Source organism: Canis lupus, chromosome 5 (assembly GCF_003254725.2).
Source record: "Canis lupus dingo isolate Sandy chromosome 5, ASM325472v2, whole genome shotgun sequence".
NCBI classification, from domain to species: Eukaryota; Metazoa; Chordata; class Mammalia; order Carnivora; family Canidae; genus Canis; species Canis lupus.
The window spans coordinates 63,769,243-63,786,925 of record NC_064247.1 but is presented as its reverse complement, the minus strand read 5'-3'; the positions used below and the strand labels follow the sequence as shown (position 1 = coordinate 63,786,925).

The 17,683-nt window shown below is 46.4% G+C and overlaps 1 protein-coding gene across 19 annotated transcripts in view; it reads left to right on the top strand.

The window, feature by feature from the left end:
• GAS8 (growth arrest specific 8) overlaps nucleotides 1–17,683 on the top strand; it is a 59,205-nt gene that overhangs the window by 4,081 nt on the left and 37,441 nt on the right. For 3 of the 19 annotated variants that reach the window (XM_049109583.1, XM_049109588.1, XM_049109589.1), the window contains 5 exons: nucleotides 3,102–3,196; nucleotides 6,343–6,413; nucleotides 6,500–6,565; nucleotides 7,107–7,211; nucleotides 14,934–15,059. The gene's annotated coding sequence lies outside the window, so the exon portion shown is untranslated. The other 16 variants (XM_049109581.1, XM_049109586.1, XM_049109580.1 and 13 more) reach the window with 14 other exon arrangements.

Sequence of the window (17,683 nt, the reverse complement as noted above, 5' to 3'; positions counted from 1 at the left end):
ACAGGAATGATGTGCAGGATGCACTTAGCTTGAAGCACATCTGCCCCTCATAGCAGAATTTAGGAGTGTGCTCACTTCTCTCTGTCTCTTTGGAGACTCTGTGATGAGGCTTGTAAGTACATGTTGTTTGCACAAAGCATGAAGTCAGGAAAGAAAACTGGTTTCTCTCTTATTCTCTTTCCTGATCTGACAGTATGGCTGTTTATGTGCATGTGATGTGTGCCTTTACAGTGCTAGAGCCTCATCATTTTGTCCTTAAGGGTTTGAGAAATTCTTTAAGAGTAGAAGAAACAGAGACTTAGAAAAACCAATAACTCTAAGAAGAGGTACTAAGGTCCATTTGACAAATCAGACTTTCAAAGTTTTATGTTTTTTAGACATTCACTACTTTTGGGATTAGTCTCCTTGGGAGGTGACAGCAGGCAGGCCAGTGTGTGTGTGGTGTTGGCATCCTCTTTCCTCTGCATATCATGGCCATCTTCTGCCTCACAGTTTGTTAATGTGGACTGGTGAAGTATTTATCAGGTGTGTTTCTTCTATGAAATGTCCAAGCAAGGAATAGGAAGAGACCCATAGAAGTGTGTTAGGAGGTTTGTTTACATGCCTCACTACAATAGAACAGTTCTTCTGCAAAGCTTATGCAGATTTCCACTCTCCTGTAATATTTTTGTCCCTTCCTGGGTCACCTAGGCCTTTGAGCTTCCATGGCTTTTGTTTGGGTTGTTGGAATGGCATGCACGTGAAGGGACAGGACTATGGCTTGTTGGTCCTAGGACTTGCTGGGCTTCTTGCTCAGCCCCTTCCATTTGCTGTTGTTGACTTACTTTGGAGAAACATGGCCATGGATGGATCACTGCCTCAAAAGCCTCTATGAGACCATTTTTCAAGTTTTGAGTTAGTTTCCTAGATTCATATGGAAATCTTGTTTGTATCTTCCACACTCAGTACTCCATTTCTGGTCATTAATGTGTATATGTGCTGCGATGGGGATGGGGGTTGGGGGAGGGGTGGTTTCCCTGCCATGCATTTTTGGGACTCCAGCAGGGTGTCCCATAGTTTAACCCAGTTCTGACACTATATACCTGGAATTAGCATCAGATTCCACAGACCCACTCTATCCTGAAAGACTGCCTCTACTCCCCCATTCCCCCATACCCTCCCTTCAGATGCCAGTTCCATGTCCAGGGTGTCACCTGTGCTTCTGTCCAGCTGTAAATTGGTGGTTCCCACAACCCCCTCTCCTTGAGTTCAATTGATTTGCTAGAGCGACTCATAGAACGCAGGAAACCAATGTACTCACTAAATTACCAAATTACAAAGGATATTAAAGGATATGAACAAACAGCCAGATGAAGAAATGTGAAGGGTGAGGTCTGGAAGGGTCCTCAGTAAAGGACCTTTTGTCCTCTTGAAATTTGGCATAGAATGTGAGTGCATTCTTGTCCACCAGCCTAGAAGCGCTCCAAATCTTGTTCTTTTGGATTTATATGGAGGCTTCGTTGTATAGGCATGATTGATTAAATCATTGACGATTGGTCATTAATTCGGCCTCCAGCCCCCTCCTTTCCCCTCCCCTGATGTTAGGAGTGGTGATGAAAGTTCTAACCCTCTAATTACTTGGTTCTCCTGGCAACCGGCCTCCATCCTTAGAGGTTTTCCGAAAGTCCCCTCATTAACACAAAACTCAAATGTGGTTGAAAGAGTTTTGTTATGAATAAGGACAAAATGTCCCTTTACTACCTAGGGAATTCCAAGGGCTATTGGAGGCCTGGACCAGGAGGGCCAAATGTATACTTCCTAGAAATGGAATATCACAGCGGTCAAACAAAGCTAAATGCCTGGTAGAAACCGTGATAACAATTACTCGCTTTCGTTCCTCCCCTTGTCATTTTTGTATGTGCTAAAAAGCACCTCTTAGAAATTTTAACTGGAAATGCACTTGAGATAGTTACATGGGGAGGGGAGTTTTTCTTTGGATATGTACAGCTTTCTAGGACTGTTCAAGCCTCCTGATCCTCAGATTATACTTGGAGGAAATGGGCCATTTAATCCTAGGTGGACATGTCCTGAATCAGACCCATCTCCTCCCATACATATTTTGCACCTGACAGAAGAGTGGGGTTGGGGTCTTCAAGGGTGTTTATGGGGCTGGATTCAGTCATCTAGTCTATGGGTCACAATATTCTAAGGACAAGGGGGGATCATGCCCAAGAGTGGGTGACATGCATTATGGTTTTCTTGGGAAGCTGAACCTTTGTAGATAATCCACCTGTGTGAGCCTGTCTCATTGCTTGCTTCCTTCCTTTGCCCCATTTACTGGCATGGAAAGGTGCTCGTTCCATAACAGGAAGGAGATTTGCTAGTAGGCTCAGGTTTCAAGCCAGAAAGGTGAAATTTGAAGAATTTTACATGTATTGGAAGCTACTTCTCAGCGATATCTGTTTTTTCCTCCAAAAGGGTGAGTTATGCAGGGCAGAGTATTTGACAGCATCAGAAGTAAGAGTGTACAAAGTTAAGTGCCAGCTATGTAAAAGTAATGCCTCCAGGATCCCTGGGTGGCGCAGTGGTTTGGCGTCTGCCTTTGGCCCAGGGCGCGATCCTGGAGACCCGGGATCGAATCCCACATCGGGCTCCCAGTGCATGGAGCCTGCTTCTCCCTCTGCCTATGTCTCTGCCTCTCTCTCTCTCTCTCTCTCTCTCTCTTTCTCTGACTATCATAAATAAATAAATTAAAAAAAAAAAAAAGTAATGCCTCCTGGGTCATGCCTGGCATGTATATACCAGTTGCTGGTGATTTTGTGGAGATTTAATTGTTTTAAAATTTCTTCGTGTCTGGGACTGTCTGGGTTGACATGGTCTGGCAGTCTCCACCACTCTGAGCTGTGCCCTGACCTGAGAAGGGCACAGCAGGCTTTCCTCCTACCCTACAGGGTGAGGTGATGCTATGTTTCAGCCTCTTTCTTTCCTGTCCCCTCTTTACCTCCAGAAGACTCCAGTAGTAGGAAAGTGTATGTTGGGAGGCATTTTTCTGTTCTCTGAATCCTCTTTTTCTGGGAAATTGTAATTACTGTTTTCTCAGGTCAGACTTTGTTTTCTCTTAGGAACTGGTGAGCCAAAGGAATGCTGGACCTGGAGCAGATGGAGGCAAGAGAGGGGAAAGCAGAGAGACTTTGCCTGGTAGAGACAGATACAGAAGGTTTGTGGACATCTGAGGACCAGACCCAGTCAACCTGTCACTTCCCCAAGGTCCTACTTGGTTTGGAGCAAGCTGATTCGAAGATCCTGAGAAATGAATTCAACTTAAAAAATATGGCGATAAGAGATAACCCCAGAAATGTGGGCTCTTTGAGGGTATTCTGCTTCTCCTGGGTGGTCTGGTGAGCAGCTGCTTTTGATGTATTCATATATATCACGTGGACGCCTTTCCTCTCAAGGGCTGGCTTTGGTTTCACCACACACAGAGGCCGCATGGTGGAATGTGAGGAGGGAGCATTTGGAGAGATGATGTCTTTCATAATATCTGAAAAAGGAAATCACTGTTTGATAAAGGAACCACCCTTATTTAACCATAAAATGTGTTCTCTTCTCCCACAGAGGGAGTTCCCTTGGGATGACAAAGGTGTCCACAATCTGGCTGCTTTGGGGGCAGGTATTGGCATGGGGTTTTCCTACTTCTATTTTTGAGATTCTGGGAAGGAAATCACCTGGAAGCACTTGCCATAGTATTACCTGGTGAGAGGTCTAGGGACAAAAATTTATAATCTGTCTACCCCGGAAGGAGCTGGTACATGTGATGATGTGCCCATGCATGTGGTCTGCAAGCTTAGATCCTTAGCAGTCCCAACCTTGGGATACGGATAAGACACAGTTTTACTTTTTCTAGTAAACGAGGTCATGCTCACTTTCTTGCTGAGTGAGCATCCCATTAGTATCATGGCTTAACTTTAATATTCATTAGATTTTTTCTTTTAAGGCTTAGCTCTGTTTATCTTTAAATTATTATTTTTTAAGATTTTATTTATTTATTCATGAGAGACACACAGAGAGAGAGAGGGAGGGAGGGAGTGGCAGAGACACAGGCAGAGGGAGAAGCAGGCTCCATGCAGGGAGCCTGACATGGGACTCGATCCCAGGACTCCAGGATCAGGCCCTTGACTGAAGATGGTGCTAAACCACTGAGCCACCTGGGCTGCCCTTTATCTTTAAATTCTAATCTGATATCTGACTTAAAGTTTTCCTCCTAATGTAGTCCCACCCTGCTGGCTGACCCTGAGCAGGGCAGGACCATCAATATCAGGCTCTGTGTTGTGCTGACAGGGCCTTCCTGGCTTGTCCTTGTGAGTAGTTGAAGTTGGGAGAAGTGTTCCTCAGGCTTGAGTGTAAACTCCTATAGGAGCAGAGGACTTGCTCACTGTTTGCCCGTTACCCTAGGTAGCATACTGTTAAGATCTGGGCCTCCTTCTGTATGATGATGTTTGTAGAAACCCATGGTTTCCCACCAGGGTCTATGGCTGAGGCCATCGTTTTCTGCCCACATGTCTGTCCTCAGAGAGGCCCTTGCTCACTACAGGGAAGGGGAATGGCTGCTGCCAGCCTTGTCTCCCGAGGACCTGCCTTCTGAAGGAGAGGGAAAGGGTAAGACAGGGATCCTCCTGTGTCTGCATTCTGGACAGATCCCAGAGTCCCCTCGAGGTCTGTTTATTTTAAAGCATAGCCTGGAGGAGCCCTGAAGGATGAAGTGTTCCGTCCCTGTCTCACCTCATGTGGCTCTGTGCTTGGTCCCTGTGGGACACAGTGTTGGCAGACTCTTCCCTGGCTCAGACCAAGCACCTGATTCAATGCACTTAGGGAACTTTCATGAATGCTGCACTGTCTCCCGGCCCCCTCCTGAGTTGTTGGGAGATCACTTGATGACATCTTAGGGTGTCCCAGAAATACGTAAACTTGAGTGCAGCCACTCCTGAGCCTTTGATGCATTTCCAAGTCCATGGCCTGGAACAGATAGCCCTTTGTTAGGGTCTTATTTGGGAATAAAAAGCTACAATATCTTGAAACTTAAGTAGCAATCTTTGTTTTAAAATAGCTTAGCTGGGACGCCTGGGTGGCTCAGTGGTTAAGCATTTGTCTTTGGCCCTGTCTTTGGCTCCCGGGTCCCTGGATCGAGTCCCGTATCAGGCTCTCAGGCTCTCTGCAGGGAGGCTGCTTCTCCCTTTGCCTCTGTCTCTGCCTCTCTGTGTCTCTCATGAATAAATAAGTAAATCTTTAAAAAAATATTTGGGAAATAAATAAAAGTATAAAGAAGGAACTCGCCATCCTGCACTAAGCAAGTTTGAGTGTTTACTGTGGCCCTTCCTTTCCTGTTTTGAATGCATCAATGTGTGCTCCTTCATACCCTGTATCTCTGGCTTCCCTATGTTCCCAGGAGATAGTGGACTGTGTTGGAAAAAATAAGACAGGTCACCTGGGCTGTGATCCAGAAAACAAGAGATTAGAACATGATAGAAGCTGTGAGGATGCCCCCAGCTCTTGTCTCATTAACGTGAGAGTTGTTGGAGTCTTGCCATCTGGGGATTCTTTTGCAGAAGAGAAGCTGAGATGTTCAGTTTTGTTTCGTTTCGTTTCTTTCTTTCAATATTTTATTTATTTGAGTGCACTAGCTAGAGTGCACCAGCAGTGTGGGGGGGAGGGTCAGAGGGAAAGGGAGAAGCAGGCAGGAAACCTAATGCAGGACTCCATCCCAGGACCCTGGAATCATGACTGGAGCTGAAGGCAGATGCTTCATCGACTCAGACACCCTAGTGTCCCTGCCTTTTGGATTTTTTTTTTAAAGATTTTATTTATTTATTCATGAGAGACAGAGAAGTAGGCTCCATGTAGGGATCCTGATGTGGGACTCGATCCTAGGACCATGCCCCTAGCCAAAGGCAGATGTTCAACCGCTGAGCCACCCAGGCATCCCTGTCTTTTGGATTTTAAGACAGTGTGCAATCTTAATGTCTGGATATACCAAATTTTAATTCCTGAATTGGAATAAAGTTCAGTTCCTGAATTGGTTTCTGTTTATTACAAAATAGATATATAATATACCAAATTTTAATTCCTGAATTGGAATAAAATTCAGTTTCTGAATTGGTTTCTGTTTATTAAAATGGAAATAGGTTCATACCCCAGGCTAAAAGTGTTCAGGTTAATAGGAAAACAAAACAGATCTGTTCTGCAGACTGTAGGCTGAGATAGAGCTGAAGTCTATGCTTGTAGAACGTGACTCGGCATGGAGGCCTGTGGTTTGTTGCCGAATGCCCTCTGTGTTATCTCTGCTGTTCTGGTATCTTTTTTTCTTAGGTGGACTGGCCGGAAGTCGTTAACAGTTGGTGTGTGTGTCATCCATCCCTGGCACTGGGATGGCATCTGAGGTGAGGGGTAGTTCAAGGCTGAATGTTTCTGCCATAGGGTTTTGGGGGTTTTTTTCCATGTAAGGTGTAATTTTTTGTTTTTTCAGAAGAATGCCTCTCCTGGTTTCACTACCCAATAGCAACCCGTGTGAAGGTGATCATTTACCATGTTGGTATGTATCAGTAGCAGTGCTCCAGGTAGGACATAATCCCTGTGTATAGAACTCTTAACTGATTCAGTTTTGTCTCAAAACTGTGATGTGAGAACCATGAGCCAAGATGTAGGGGGGAACAATACGAGGACAAAGTTTTTGGAGCTTGTTATACTTTTTTTTTTTTTTTTTAAACATATTTTTTTAATTTTTATTTATTTATGATAGTCACAGAGAGAGAGAGAGAGAGAGCGAGGCAGAGACATAGGCAGAGGGAGAAGCAGGCTCCATGCACTGGGAGCCCGACGTGGGATTCGATCCCGGGTCTCCAGGATCGTGCCCTGGACCAAAGGCAGGCGCCAAACCGCTGCGCCACCCAGGAATCCCGCTTGTTATACTTTTATCCAAAACCTAAAGCCTGCAGCTTTGTGGGGCCAGGACAGAGGCTCCACTCAGGCTTTGCTGGAAGAGCACCCGGGGAGAGGGGCAGTAGCTGTGGGGGAGGGCAGCCTTAGGCTGCCCTCACATCTTGGTTTCTGCAGAATTTTGTGTGGTTTAATAGCAGCACCGTTGACACCTTTGAGCAGAACCTGGATACTGTTCACTGGGAGCTGGGCATCGTTCCCCCCAAGCAGGCATCAATGGTCTACACCACTGAGAGCGACAGGTAAGTGGCAGGGGCTCCAATCTGGGGCACCTGGATCCGAACGCAGAACGTTTCAGTGCTTAACCAGTTTAGGAGTGTGCTTCCTTTGAGCATATTGTAGGCATCTGCTAATTAACAACGTATAGTAAAAAAATAAATCTGTTCTGTTGTTTTTGAGGAAAGAATTGATTAGGAAAACATTTGGCGAGGCAGCCTTAAAAAAATAATAGGCTAGGTAGGGCTTAGCTGTAAGGAGGCTGTATTGGGTCTGCTGGGTAGCCATCCTCCCCACACCACAGGCCAATTCCAGGTGAAATTGGACAGATAGATGTATGTGGGATGAGAACCTCGGGGTTGGAGGAAGGCTGAATGCTGTGTCCAGGCTCTGACATGTTTGTTTTTTAAGATTACTTATTTGAGAGAAAGAGAGCACCTGCATGAGTGGTGGTAGGGACAGAGAGTGAGGGAACAGGCCAAGCCGACTGGCCTGACTTGGGACTAATTTGGGGCCTGATCCCAGGACCCTGAGATCACGACCTGAGGTGAAGTCAGCCACTTTGCCGACTGAACCATCCAGGTGCTCCCAGGCTTTGGCACATTTTAAAAAAAAATTTTTATTTATTTATGATAGTCACAGAGAGAGAGAGAGAGAGAGAGAGGCAGAGACATAGGCAGAGGGAGAAGCAGGCTCCATGCCGGGAGCCCGACGTGGGATTCGATCCCGGGTCTCCAGGATCGCGCCCTGGGCCAAAGGCAGGCGCTAAACCACTGCGCCACCCAGGGATCCCACTTTGGCACATTTTTAAAGAAAACTAATTCCTTGTATAACAAAACTAGAGTTGAGAGTAGTCTGCTTGTCATAGCCCTTCTCTCAAGGGAACTGAAAATGGTTTCCTTGGATCTTCTAGCTCTTGTTTGCGAAGCCTGGCACCTACACTTCTTTTAGTGGGCATCCTTCTCTATGCTGTGAGGAGAGGCCCAATGGGGGCTGGGTGTGGCGAGCGTGGAGGGGCCCCCTCTTCAGTTCTGGGGAGACAACTACCAGGGTCTTGAAGAACGATGTGGATGTGTAGTTTGCAGATGCAGGTGGTGTAAAGAGACCAAGTTGGGAGATTATGGAATTTGTGAATTTCCTGAAGAATGAATCCCAAGCAGTATCAGGACTTAAGAACCAGAATTCCAAATGTATTTATTTATTTATTTTTTAAATTTATTCATGAGAGTTACACACACAGAGAGGCCAAAGACATAGGCAGAGGGAGAAGAAGCAGGCTCCATGTAGGGAGCCTGATGTGGGACTCGATCCCGGGACATAGGGATCACTCCCTGAGCCAAAGGCAGATGCTCAACCGCTGAGCCACCCAGTCGTCCCCCAAAGGTATTGATTTCAGAAAATATCATAGTGCTCTGAACTCCAGGTCCAGGCCAGAGATCACCATGGTTTAGTGTGGACCATTATGAGACCACTTAGCTTTTTGTACAGATTGTGTATTTTATTTTATTTTATTTTATTTTATTTTATTTTATTTTATTTTATTTATTTATTTATTTTAAGATTTTATTTTTTATTTATTCATGAGAGACACAGCGAGAGAGAGGCAGAGACACAGGCAGAGGGAGAAGCAGGCCCCATGCAGGGAGCCTGATGTGGGACTCGATCCCCGGTCTCCAGGATCACGCCCTGGGCTGCAGGCGGCGCTAAACCGCTGCGCCACCGGGGCTGCCCCAGATTGTATATTTTATTAATCAAGAAGAAGTAGCGTTTGCCAGGGCAGAATGGTGAAGATCCTCTTATCAGATTGAAACCACAGTGAGTTTACTTTTTTGAACTGTGGGACTGTAGAGCCCTAAAAATAGTACAGACCCATGTGAGACGTGTGTTTGGTCACTGAAAGCACAAGCTCATGCCTTTCGTTTAGAGGGTAGTCTTTCCTTCTAATTTAGTTCCAGTGATCAGACTCTTCTGTTAAGTGTCCTGCATAAAAACCTCTTGTTGTCTACAGTTTGTTCCTCTGAATGAAGTGAGAACTTAGAAGCAAAGCAAACTGAGTGGAGAACCTTCTATATTTTTATGATTTTTTTCTTACTCTTGGAGTTTTCTCACCTACTCACATTGACAGTTTTTTGTTTTGTTTTTAGCTATTTTCCTTTATTGCTTTATTTTCTAAAGCCTTCAACTTAGTTTTTGAAGGAGCAGCCTTTTTCTTGCTCCCTTTTTATTAGTTTACATAATGTTAAATTACATAATTAAAACAGCAAATACTTGCATAAACAGGTTTGGGGTCAGATACAACTGCTTCATGGTAAACCCTTGATCCTGTTGGGGATAGAGGTGTAGTGTGGGTGTGGGTTAAGCTGTTCTATAAGAGGAAATGGAGCCATAGTAATTCTGACTGTGGGATCTATCTATTGGTCCCTTTCTATGTCATGGACCCTCTGAAGGCCTGACAAACTGGGAGTCCTTTTCCCAGAAGGATTTGCATCTTAGAACATTGACTCACAGACCCATCAGTCATCCCTGGACCATGGACCAGCTGAAGAGCTCCTAGAATAGACTGTGCTTAGTGCACAGACCTTGCAGGAGCTCTTGCTTTCTTCAGCTATTCCCTGTAGGGTGGTTGCCACTGAACAGTTTATTCTGCATAATAGCAACAAGTTAGGGACCACTGTGAGCCTGGGGACTAGAGATGGGTGGTGCCGTTTCTGTTCTGTAGTCTGATGAGTGTTAGCTAGAAAGGTGTGTGTGTGTGCACTCGCGTGTGAGACAGAGGTAGGGGTTGCTCTTGGGCTCTCAGTTGGAGATTGACCAGCACCCACCCCAGTTGCCATTCACCTGGGCTTTACAGTTGGGTGCTACAGGGGGCTTGTATGTACTGGGAAAGGTGGGTATGATAAACAGTAGGCAGGGCAGGCAGGTCACCTGAAGTGTGACTGCCCCCCCCCCACCGGCTGGTTGTGGGCTGGGGTGGGGGTGGGGGCTCTCTCTGTCATTCTGTGTGGTGCTAAGGATATCAGGGACCATATGGCTTTTTAGCTCCTCCTGGGTATGAAGTTCGATGACTTAGTAAAGTGATCTATATAGTATATGTGGACATATGTACCCAGGATTCCACTGCTTCCTCATCTATAAGAATTGGCTGTGTGTGTGATCGGTCACACAACTGGTGATGGATCCACGGTGAATCCCACATCTGTATTCATGGAGACGTGGAGTCTAACACCATTTTGTGAGTTTGAGTTTTGTGACTCCCTCTCCCCTACCTTTTTGTGAGTATTTTGTTTTTGTTTTTAAAGACTTAAACAAAAAACAAACCTATGGTCTCCTTTGAGATAATTAGATGCTAACCCACACCCTTCACTAGAGATGGGATAATAGATGCTCGCTGCTTTATTTTTTTATTTTTAAAAGATTTTATTTATTCCTGAGAGACACAGAGAGAGGGGCAGAAACATAGGTAGAAGGAGAAGCAGGCTCCCTGAGGGGAGCCCAACGTGGGACTCAATCCCAGGACCCTGGGATTATGCCCTGAGCCAAAGGCTAACCACTGAGCAACCCAGGCGTCCCAATGCTCTCTGCTTTAAATCTCTTTTCAATTTTCAGGCGTAATGGTAATCCATAAAATGAACATTGAGGTGTGTTACCAGAATGTGAATTGGTGATTTTAAACCTTAAGCCAGGATAGGAAAGGGCAAGTCACAGACAGGGAAACATGGTGCCAATGACCACAGGTAGGCAATGCCTGTTCAGCAGATGAAGCACACGGGTCAGCGTTTCTGTTGTTGAGACCAGCTAGCTGTGAAGCTGTACAGACTGACTGTGGCCTAAGATCTGAGGGATTGGGGGGAGTGTGAATTGGTGTCAATATTTTGTAGAGCAGTTTGACAGCAACTTAAAATAGACATTCAGACCCTTTGATCCAGCAAGCCCTCATCCTGGGAGCTTTTGTGAAGAAATAACCTGCTTAGCTGAATGGGCTTTCATATGTCTATAGTGTTTGAACTCTTTATGGTCAGAATGCATTTATTTTCTAAGCAGAAAATATTGAAAAGAAAACCTCAGACTATGGTGCATCATCTTAGGGATTCTTGTTAGTGATGCCTAGAAGTCACCTTTTTTTTTTTTTAAATTTTTTTTTAAAACAATTTTATTTGTTTATTCACGAGAGACACAGACAGAGAGGCAGAGACACAGGCAGAGAGAGAAGCAGGCTCCATGCAGGGAGCCCGACGTGGGACTCGACCCCGAGTCTCCAGGATCATGCCGTGGGCTGAAGGTGGTGCTAAACCGCTGAGCCACCCAGGTTGCCCCACCTGTTTAAATAGAAAATGGGACTCTTTTGGGGTTCTATCTGTCCAGGAGTCCCCTTTCTGTTTCAGTGAGCCATGCTCACTGGTCCTTCTGGTACTGGCAAAACGCTTCTTGCCAAAGCAACTGCAGGGGAGACCAAAGTGTCTTTCATCACTGTGAGTGGGTCAGAGCTCTTCAGAATGTTTGTTGGTGTTGGGCCAGTAAGGGTAGGTGGCTGCTTGCCCTTGAGTCAGCCCCAGGTTTTGTGTGGACCCTGGCAACATGCCACGAATGTCAGATAAGCTTTGGGTTGCAGAGGAAAGACTTGGGTCACACTCATTTTTGTCTTCATACCAGAAACAAAACCAACTCTCTGTGGATTGCTATTTCAGTTTCATGACATGTTTGCAATGGCTAAAAAAAAATGCTCCTTGTATCTTATTCATTGATGAAATTGATGCAGTTGGCAGGATGTGAGGCCAAGGGTACTTTAGAGGCCAGAGCAAGCAGGAGAGCATACTGAACTAGATGCTTGTAGAGATGGATGGTGAGTGGATGCCACCAACAACTGCTGAGAGCAGGCTTGTGTTGTCAGCACTGCCAGAACTCATGTGACCCTCCTCCAGCCTTTTGTTTCTGTAAACTCCCTGGGTGAGAATCCCTGATGGTTCGATTTTTAGGAAGGCTGCTTTCAGGCAGACTTAGTGAAGAAAGCTATGTCAGATCAACACAGGACCCCAGTACTCAATGATAAGATGAGGGGCCAATGCACCCCACCCCTGCCCTACCATCAGAAGGGCTTAGCAGAGATGCGGTGGTGAGGTCCTCTTGGGGAGTGGACCAGGTAGATGGGAGCTCCTCCATCCCTCCTAGCATAGGATAAAACCTGTGCTCCTTCCTCTCTGAGCCTCTCTTCTGCTGCCATCCCTGACCCAGAATCTCATGGGTGCCCAGGCCCACTTCATGTACCAAAATAGCTCTTTTACCTCCCAGTTAAGACTTTTTCTCAGTGATTCCAGCTGAGTGTGTCTGATAGCTTGTTAGATCTGCTGAGGCTTTAATGGAAACATCTAGGCGTTGATGCCAATTTTCCAGTTTGGAGAAGCTTTCACTGGGCCTGTGGAAAGTTTTGATCTTCATTTTGGGGTTGCCAAAGAGTACCCTGGGTTTGGTGATTGACTAGGAGGACTCCCAGGACCTCAGGTGTGGTCGTACTCCCAACTGTGACAAATGACAGACACAGAGCAAATTCTGCATAGGGCAGGGTGCAGTCCAGGGAAGTCGGCTGCAGCTTCTTTTTTTTAATTTTTTTTATTTTTTTAATTTTTTTTTGGCTGCAGCTTCTTTGAGGAGGAGGCAGGAGGGCACTGATGCCCCTGGTGTTGAGCTGTGACAACACGTGGGCGTATGGCTGACCACAGTTTTCCCTGGGGGCTGGTCACGTGGCACAATTTGCCTAGTATGTACCAAAATCCCAGCCTTCCAGGAGGAAGGCAGGTGCTCAGCATAAACCACACTGTTTGCAGAAATAGTTTAGGCATAGAGAGCCCTTCTTATTGAGGAACAGTGGCGACCCTCCTCAGTCTCCCAGAGTCATTTGAGGGCTGCCTTGGAAGCAGACCCTGAGAGGATGAATAATTAGGTCTTCTGTGTTAGTTTTTTCTTATTCAGACCAAAACATTTCCAAAACTTTCTATTATACTTAGTATTCAACAGTGATTCTAATTAGATATCATTCTGTTCTGATATCTTAAAGCGTTGATGGGGAGAACATTCTGAGAGTGAGGGGGTGGGAGCACCACCCCTTCCTCTGTTGGGCATCCCTGTTCTCTGCAGCCCTGACTGCCCTTGACCAGTCCAGCTCCCTGGGCCCTGTGAGTCCAGCGGAGCTGAGTCAATGGAGATCCCGACAGATGGCTGGGGAACTGACACAGTGCGGCCAGTGGGAGGTCTCCTTGCTCCCTAGGGCAGGGGGGGAGGGTGTATGAGGTAGTCCAGGCAGTCAGGCATCAGTGATGAATAAAGATGGCAGTCTACACCCTGAGACCAGGTCATGGAGATCCCAGTTAGCTGAGGAATGTCTGATTATTCTGATGGACATGTGTCTCAGCCAGAGCAGTGAGGTCTGTGAGAACCAGAGCCACTAGTGTGCTATTTGGTTCCTGCCTGTGAAGGGTCGAAGATAAGGGGCTATCAGCCAGCCCTGGGCATGAACGTCTGCCCCACTAAGGAACCTCTGCAGTCATTTTGGAGTAAGCAAAAGAAGTGCAGAGCCAGGGCAGGGCTGCTCAGGGTGGCCAGTGGACCCGGAAGGATAGGCAGGTGTGCAGAAAGAGGACATGTTCTCAGGACCTTAGGAGGAGAGCTAGGTAGGAACACAGTCCTGTCCTAGTGGACACCAGCCTGAGCCCTCTCCTTGGGCTCACTTGCTTCTCATGTCCAGGGTTCAACTCTTCATGAACATTGTGGTGCTGGCTGGCATAAACTGCCCTGACATCCTCTACCCAGCCCTTATACAGCCTGGCCAGTTTGACTGCCTGATTTACATGGGCGAATATGCCTGTCACTTTGGCATTCAGGGTTGGGTCTTCATGTCCTTGTGTTAAAGATCAGGTTAGGGATCCCTGGGTGGCGCAGCGGTTTGGCGCCTGCCTTTGGCCCAGGGCGCGATCCTGGAGACCCGGGATCGAATCCCACATCGGGCTCCCGGTGCATGGAGCCTGCTTCTCCCTCTGCCTATGTCTCTGCCTCTCTCTCTCTCTCTGTGACTATCATGAATAAATAAATAAAATCTTAAAAAAAAAAAAAAAGATCAGCTTAGATCATTATCTGTGTATTTGGAGGCAATTTCTTTTGATCAGGCTCCTACAGCAGTTAATGTTAACAACATTTTGAGAAAGTGGAAGCTCACGAATGCCCTTGGTTGTTGCCAGTCCCTGTCTCCTGGCGATCCACTTTTGGGAGTAACAGATGTGTCTGGGCCCGCAGAAACGTCACTTCAGTCCATACAGGTTGGAGTGATGTGACAGATCGTATTCTTCACTTCTTGTTTTGGTGAAGTGTTAAAGAACAGAAGAGCTCACCTTCACCTTTTACTTGGACAGTGGGCATCTGCATCTTTGCTGGCATTTTCCATTTGTGAGAAGGCACCCATTCTGTGTGGACTTGCCTGCTGCCCAGGGTGGTTCTTGTCTTGCTCTCTGTCAGGTTACAGCCCTGGGAACGAGTTTGAGGTTGGTCGGTGGCAGCATAGTCAGGAAGGTGTTTTACGCATTCAAGAGCTGAGTGTACATAACATTTGGGGTATTTCTGTCATTGCTCCCTGGCTCTAGTCGAATAACTGAGTGTGAAAGACATAGCTGGGAGAGTGCCTAAAGCCTCAGACTGTCCTTGTAGATTTTGCGAAGTGGCATTAGGTGACCCTGTTCTGGCCATCTGTGTCTCTCTCTTGATAGGCCCCCCCATCATCACAGGCAGGTCCACTATCTTCACGGTCTACCTGCACCCACTGAAGCTGGATGAGAGCCTCTGTAAGGACACCTGGGCAAGAAAGCTCACGGCACTCCCTTTGGGCTTCACGGGTGAGTGTTGGCCAGGCTCGCTCTAGCCGGGCCCTGGATGGGAGGTACATATGATTGGTGGATGGTTTCTGCTTGTGCTGCTCAGTCCTGGCAAGTGTCCACCTTTGTCTTTAGAACTTTGAATCTGTTGAGGCAAATCAAAGGCCTCAGAGAGGATTAGCCCCAAAGTGGATCTGTACCCATTTGAATTTCTAGTTTAATTCCGTTTAAATGTGGTAAGTTTTCACTGCAGAGACTTAACTAACGTCTGAGGACAGACCTACTGAAGTGAAGAGCTGTGCTACATTTTATTGGCTTGGGCTTGAGCTCCCAGTATGGGATCTTTCTTTGCTTTTCTCTTTTCTTTGTGATAAAAACCCAAGGTCCTGTGCTAGGAAACTTGTTTCCCTACCAGGGTGGTTTAAACACTGGCAGTTTAGGCTTTTCCTGGCAGCTTCTTGCCCAGCAGCCCTTTGGAGGTCTCATGATGACTCTGATGAGCTGTTGGCCACTGCTTCTGGAGGATTCTGCTGTGTACGGTGCTGCCATCTCCCCATGTCCTGCCCAGTGCTGGGCAAGGGCTGGGGGTCAGATCACACACGGGAGTGTATATTTGTCGGCTACAGGGTGATGAGTGAGGCGTTCTCACCCGATCCAGCTGGTACCTGAAGGACCTGGTCTGTTTCCTGCCAAGAATGCGCTTTCTGCTCTCTTCCTTTGTGACTCCTACATCCACTTATCAAAGTTAAGAAACTAGAATAGGCCTCCCAGACTCTGTTCTTCCCAGGTTAACATTAGAGGCTGCCCATCAGCAGGGATGACTCGGTGGGATGATCCTGAACTCCCCAGCCTCAGCCCCCATGGGGTCCTGAGGAGGCTGCTTCATGGGACTGCCCTCTTGTCTCAGGCTGAGCCCATGGATCCTGCTGTCCCTGAGAGGCAGATGCAGCCTTTGTGAATGTCAGCATTGCAAGGATAGAAAATGGTTTGTCTTCACACACAGAAATGTACACGGGATTCTTTTTTTTTTTTTTAATTTTTTATTTATTTATGATAGTCACAGAGAGAGAGAGAGGCAGAGACATAGGCAGAGGGAGAAGCAGGCTCCATGCACCGGGAGCCTGATGTGGGATTCGATCCAGGGTCTCCAGGATCGCACCCTGGGCCAAAGGCAGGCGCCAAACCTCTGCGCCACCCAGGGATCCCCACGGGATTCTTAAACTAAAAAAACTTTTGACACTTTTTTAAGAGCCACAAAAGTAAGCATTAACTGTGGCACTCTGATGGTTCTCTCCCTATCCAGCCCTCCTCTCCATGTGTGTGGCAGGCCCCTATGTGGGCGATCCAGGCATGGATCCAGGAATAAACCTGGTGTTCCTTAGAAACCTGACGTGTAAAGTTCTCTTTTGCCATTTTTGCTCATTCTTGGCACTATAATGTAGTAATGAAAGTGAAAGAGAAAAGGGCATTTTAAAACTTGGCTAATGAGTCAATGAAAAATGATAAAGTAGGGGGATCCCTGGGTGGCTCAGCAGTTTAGTGCCTGCCTTCGGCCCAGGGCATGACCCTGGAGTCCCGGGATCGAGTCCCATGTCGGGCTCCCTGCGTGGAGCCTGCTTCTCTCTCTACCTCTCTCTCTCTCTGTGTCTCTCATGAATAAGTAAATAAAATCTTTAAAAAAATATATGACAAAATATGCAAAGAAATGATAAGTGGTTCATTCACAGGAAAAAATGGACAAAAGGGGGCAGCCCGGGTGGCTCAACGGTTTAGCGCCACCTTCAGCCCAGGGCCTGATCCTGGAGACCTGGGATCGAGTCCCATGTCAGGCTCCCTGCATGGAGCCTGCTTCTCTCTCTGACTGTCTCTGCCTCTCTCTCTCTCTCTGTGTGTGTCTCTCACACACATCTTTAGAAAAAAAATGGACAAAAGCTGTCCCCAAGGTAGCACAGATGTTAGACTTAGTAGGACGAAGACTTAATGTCCGCTCTCATAAATGGACCAGTAGAACAAAATCCAGAGTGCAAATTGCAGATGCAAGCCTGTATGTACATATTTGCAGAGCTGATTTTTGTCAGGGATGTGAAGACCATTCAATGGGGGAAGGACAGTCTCTTCAACAGAAAATACTGGGACAATGAAATTGGACCCTTGCACTTTTTGAGTTAACTCAAAATGGGTAAAAGACCTGAATTTGAGAGCTAGAACTATATGGTGCTTACAAGAAACCATGGGAGGCCAGATCTTCAGGACTTTGGACTTGGTAGTGGTTCCTTAAATACGACACAAGAAGCACAAACAATAAGTGGAAAAAAAAATTGGACTTACGAAATTAAAATCTTTTGTGTATCAAAGGATACCGTTGAATAAAAAGACAGTGTACAAAAAAAAAAAAAGGTAGTGTACAGAATGGAAGAAAATATTTGGAAATCATGCATCTGATAAGGATTTAGAATCCAGAACATAGAACCCAATTTAAAAATGGGCAAATGGACATTTTTCCAGAGATAGTATACAGATGACCAAAAAGCACACAAAAAAATGCTGAATGTTGTTATTAATTAGGAAAATGCAAATCAAAACTACAACAAGATAGCACTTCACACCCACCAGGACAGCTATAAAAGACAAAAAGGAGTTGGTAG